Source organism: Pygoscelis adeliae, unplaced genomic scaffold, assembly GCF_000699105.1.
Source record: "Pygoscelis adeliae isolate BGI_AS28 unplaced genomic scaffold, ASM69910v1 Scaffold114, whole genome shotgun sequence".
NCBI lineage: Eukaryota > Metazoa > Chordata > Aves > Sphenisciformes > Spheniscidae > Pygoscelis > Pygoscelis adeliae.
Window position 1 is genome coordinate 2,186,802 of NW_008824587.1, and position 4,731 is coordinate 2,191,532.

Consider the following 4,731-nt stretch of genomic DNA (forward strand, 5'->3'; position numbering starts at 1 on the left):
ACCTGCTGCCCCGTGCCTTCATCCCGGTGGTCAGACACTGCGACACGGCCACGGCGCTGCTGGCTCCCGGCTGACCGGGGGGTGATGCCGGTTGGGTACAGCGGGGCAGGTCCTCCCCCCCCCCATTGCGTTTGCTCTCTTGCCAATGGATCAGTTGTGTTCAGAGAGTTCTGGGCTGTATGTAGGTCAGGCACATCGCTGGCTCCGGCACTGCCATGAGGTTATTAAAATGAACAAGCATCCCCCCTTCTCCCTCCATTCAACGCCCCCGATGCCCAGCCCTTGGCAGAGGGCAGTCTTGGCGCTCGTCCTGGAGAAGAAGAGCATTTCTTTGAGGCTTTGGGCTCATTTGAGCAAAGCCAGCGTGTGTGCAGCTCCTGGACCAGTACGGACGCTGTGCCCTGTACATCCCCCTGAGCAAAGCGCTCCCTGTTTGCCTGTGCTTGAGGAGAGCTCCGCGCTGGGAGGGGAACGGGCAACATGACCCAGTTCATGTTTTTTCTGTCAATACGGCTGGCACTGCTCCCTCTCGGCTGTGTGAAACGGATGGGGCTGAACCAGCTCCCAAAGAAGGGGGGGATTTCTCTGCTGGGGCCCACCGCAGCAGACCCCGGGGCAGGCTGGGCAGCCCCAGGGGAGGAGGGAGCTGGATGTCCCATGCGTGGTTGCTCCCCTGCTTGTCTCTCCATGGGAGGGGAGCAGATAAGAGAGCGACATCCTAACCTTCAACCCTGGGGCCTCTGGTTTTGGCCACCCAGCTTTGATTCTCCCCCAGAAGCCTTTATCACTCAAGAAGGAAACCCAAATCCTCTGGGAACTTGGGCTCCTCCTGGGCTCGCTAGCTGGAGGGAGGGGGAGGCATGGTGAAGGAGAGCGAGCGAGCAAGCAGAGAAGAAACTTTCTCAAATAAAAAATATTCATTAGTTTAGAGCAAACTTTGCACTAGCTGAAGATTTGACCTTGTGTTCTCTCCTAGGAACAAACACGACAAGAACGAGGATCATATTATTTTGCCTGAAATTTGGAGTGGATCAAACCCCTGCTGTTCCGAGCTCCTGCAATGAATGGCTATAAACAACATGCATTTCCGGAGAATGAATTAAACAGCGAGCCTGAGTACTGACTGTATTTTAAGAGATGTTTATTTGTCCTCGCTGCCTCTCTATAAAGAGTTGCACAAGGACTTACTAAATGTTAACCCCACATTGTTCCTGGGTAAACACTGCCCTTTATCCAACGTGCCGAGTGCTCGCAGCAGAGATAAGCACACGTTAGCTCCTGCTCTCCGGAGCACGCAGCCTCTCAGCAGTGCTCCCGAGGCAGCCCTGGGCATCAGGGCTGCACGCAGACCCCGCAGACCCCGGGGCAGCCAGATCGTTCCCGACTGCCTGCAGACCTCTGACAGTTTTCTGCACTTTTGTGCCAAAAAGTCGTTTGCAAGAAGGTGGGGATGACCTTGGTCTGCAAAAGTGTAGCTGAGCCAGTAACGTACCTTTTGGCTCCTGTCGTCCTCATGTTACGTTATGGAAAGGGAAAGGGTGAGAAAACATGAACGCTGGCCAAAGAGCTGTGCTGTGACTCCCCAGCAAGTCAAGTCCCAAGGACAGCCCTGTCCCGAGGTCCTCCTACCCCAGCTCCCACCGCCACGTGGAGCAAGTGCTGGGGTGGGTGTGTGTGCCGTGGTCCATCCCTCGCATGCCCTTCCTGCAGGCAGCGATGGAGAAAGTGAAGCATTGAGAGCTTCCTCCTCCCGAATTTGCGCTCTGTCACACCCAGGATCACCGGTGAACACACAAAAAAGGCTAAGGGGGATGAATACCACTGCATACTTTCTGCCTCCTTTGATTGCCAGGGTCTAAACAGCCCGTGCTTTTAGCCCATCCGCCGGCATCCAGCGGGGTGGGGAGTCAGGTTTGCAAAGCCGTTGGCATTGGAGCAAGAGCAGCCTGGAGTGCCGGAGTTCGGGGGGGGGGGGGAAGGGTTTTTGTTTTCTGGGGGGGAAGGGGGGGGGGGAAAGGGTTTTGCTATTCATGAGGGAAAGGCTGAGTAACCAGCAAGAAAAGCAAAGCCCGGCGCCTTGGCGTGAAAGCCGGACCAACTCTCCCTGCCTTATGGGGAGCCCCCGAGAAGTCCCCACCTCCCTGTTTTTGGGGGCGTTTTGGGGTGTTTCCCCCACTTTGGGGGGACATAGCCACAGGATGCGAGATGCTGAACGTGATTCTCCAAAAAGAAGAAGGATCTGTGCCTTGTAGAAACATTTCTGAACTCATGTTTGTTCCCTCTCCTGGGTCCGGGCAGAATGTCAAAGCCTGCTCTGAGCTGGAAATATTTTAAGACTAGCACTCACTGGAGACTGAAACAATGGCAATTCTTCAGCTACCGAGGCTTTTATAAAAGGGCTTTTGACATAGAGGCTGCTTAGGATTGGGGGTTTTTTTTGTAGTTGGTTTTTCTCCCGGAAAGCGCTGTGCTAGTGTCTGTGTGTGTGTTTGTGCGCACACTTTCGCATGTGCAAAATAATCTCTTGGCTTTCAGCTGGGCCCTTCGTGTGAATGCCCACGAGGATGCCCGCAGCACTGCTAAAATGCAGCCAGCTCCGGCGAGGAGGGAGGAAGCGCCGCTCACACGGGATGCCATGCAGCGATGCAGGAAGAAGACATTTTAGAGTAAATGTCAGCTTTTGCGTTTCTGGGTTTGGGGCTTTTTTTAAACACGTGGGTGGGACTTTTAATGCCCACATGTAGCTGAGACAGTTTCAGTCTCCAGGGCTTATCCAGAAGATTCACACAAACGCTATGGAAAGTGTCTCTTTGCTTAGGAGGATGAAATTTGACACTGTGGAGATTTTAACCCAGTATTCCAGCAAGGAGCCTCAGTGGTTAGTGTGTCATATCGGATAAAGGCTAATCAGCCCTCCTTCAGGCACCATTCAATTCTTATTTTCATCTGCCTCCCATGCATATCGTGTTATCTATGATACCTACTCACGTGCAGGCAAACCAGTGCAAATTCTGCTCAGCTCTGGTCTTCCCTTGACAAGAGACCAACAGGCAAGGAAAAGGGTGAAGAAGTACATGACGGACCCCACAACCAGAGCCCTTGCAAACAGCCCAGGCAGCTCCCAACCAGGCCTTCAGCATTGCCTGGAAACCAGCAGCGTCCAGCACCAGTTTGCGCTGGTGCGGGGATGGGATCCCAACGGGGAGCAGGTTTCCTGGGCTGCCTGCCCCGAGCTCGGCGTCCCCTGGCCCCAGGGCCTGCCCCGCTTGTGCCGTCCCACCGCGTCTCCTCTCCCTGCTAGGTGTCTGAAGCCTCCTCAACAATTATCCCAGTTGCTGTTTGTTCAGGCGATGTGGATTTAGCTCTCCAGCCTCATGTGTAGTGTGAAAGATAGATTGCCACTACTTTCCAGTATAAATCACATTCCTTACAACACTCCAAAGTAGCATTTTCAACCTCAGGGTGCTAATAGGATCCAGCAGGAGAAAGAAATGTCAGCTAAGTAGCAGGCGCTGTTTGGAGAGTGCAATGGAGCTGATCCACAGCCCCGGGGCAAAAGGAGCAATCCCAGGGCAAAGGTTAAAGAGTTCAGGAGCACTTCAGCCTACTTAATTGCAACAGGCCTCTTACACAGCGCAAGATGGATGACTCAAGCCGGGCAAGGGGGGCAGAGTGGGGCCAGCGGCATCACCAGTTGGAGGCATGCGGGCGGCCGGGGACCGCGGCCGAGGGGACCATGATGGAGGGGACCACGGCAGCTCCTCGCCCCTCGCCTCTCCCCAAGATGCTGCTGGGTGGCAAGGTGGCCCCCGCCACACCGGGACCCCCCGGCCACCAGCTCTGTCCCCTCCGCTGGAAGCCCGTCTCCAGCCTTGACAGATAAATGGGAATTTGTATCGGAGCGGGCTGATGCCGTGGAGGTTTTGTTGCAAGAGCTCAGCACAGCGCTCATCCAGGCAGCTAAATAACCAGTAGTGGGAATAACTCCAGCTGCCAAGGAAATGTTTCTTGCTCCCCTGAAAATCATAAGGAACATTTTAAGGGGAAAGAGGGGGAATTGGTTAGTGTTGCCGTTCTTGTCATTTTCACAGGATTTGTTTTCTGATTTCCTTTTATTTTGAAGCTTCAGAATCTGAAAATGTTTTCTGTCAGCCCCAAGGTGCTTCTGCTGGAAAGGTGCCTCAGGTAATATTTTTAGTAGAGTTTTGACTTGTTTTCTGACATACATCTGACAAATGTCATCAAAAGCTGATGTTTTGCATGGAAAAGGTCTTTTGCATTGTTCTTTTTTTATCTTTAAAAAAAAAATTAGAATAAAAATATTTCATTCATTTCTCACCAGTGAGGTTTATGCTGTTTCCCTGGTGATAAAAGCGCAAGGCTGGATCTTGAGACATATGCATTTAATTCCCAGCTCCACCACAAACCCTCGCGATGACCTTGAACAAGCCACTTTTAGCCTCCGATCTGTACGGGATGAGATTTTTGTCTTAAAGCTCCCGTTTGGCCTCTTTTCAGTCGGGCTAACGGCTGAAAAACCTCTTCGTTTCACGCGGGGCACCCTGTTCCCCAACCCCATCGCCCACCCATCCCACGGGACCCCCGCCGGAGGTGCTGCCCTGCGGGGGGGTGCTCCGGCCCTGCACCCCGAAGCCCACCTGGGCGGGCCGGGGCTCCCGGGCGGCGGAGCGAGGGCCGAGGTTGCCCTCTCGTGGGAAGAGCCGCGCTCGG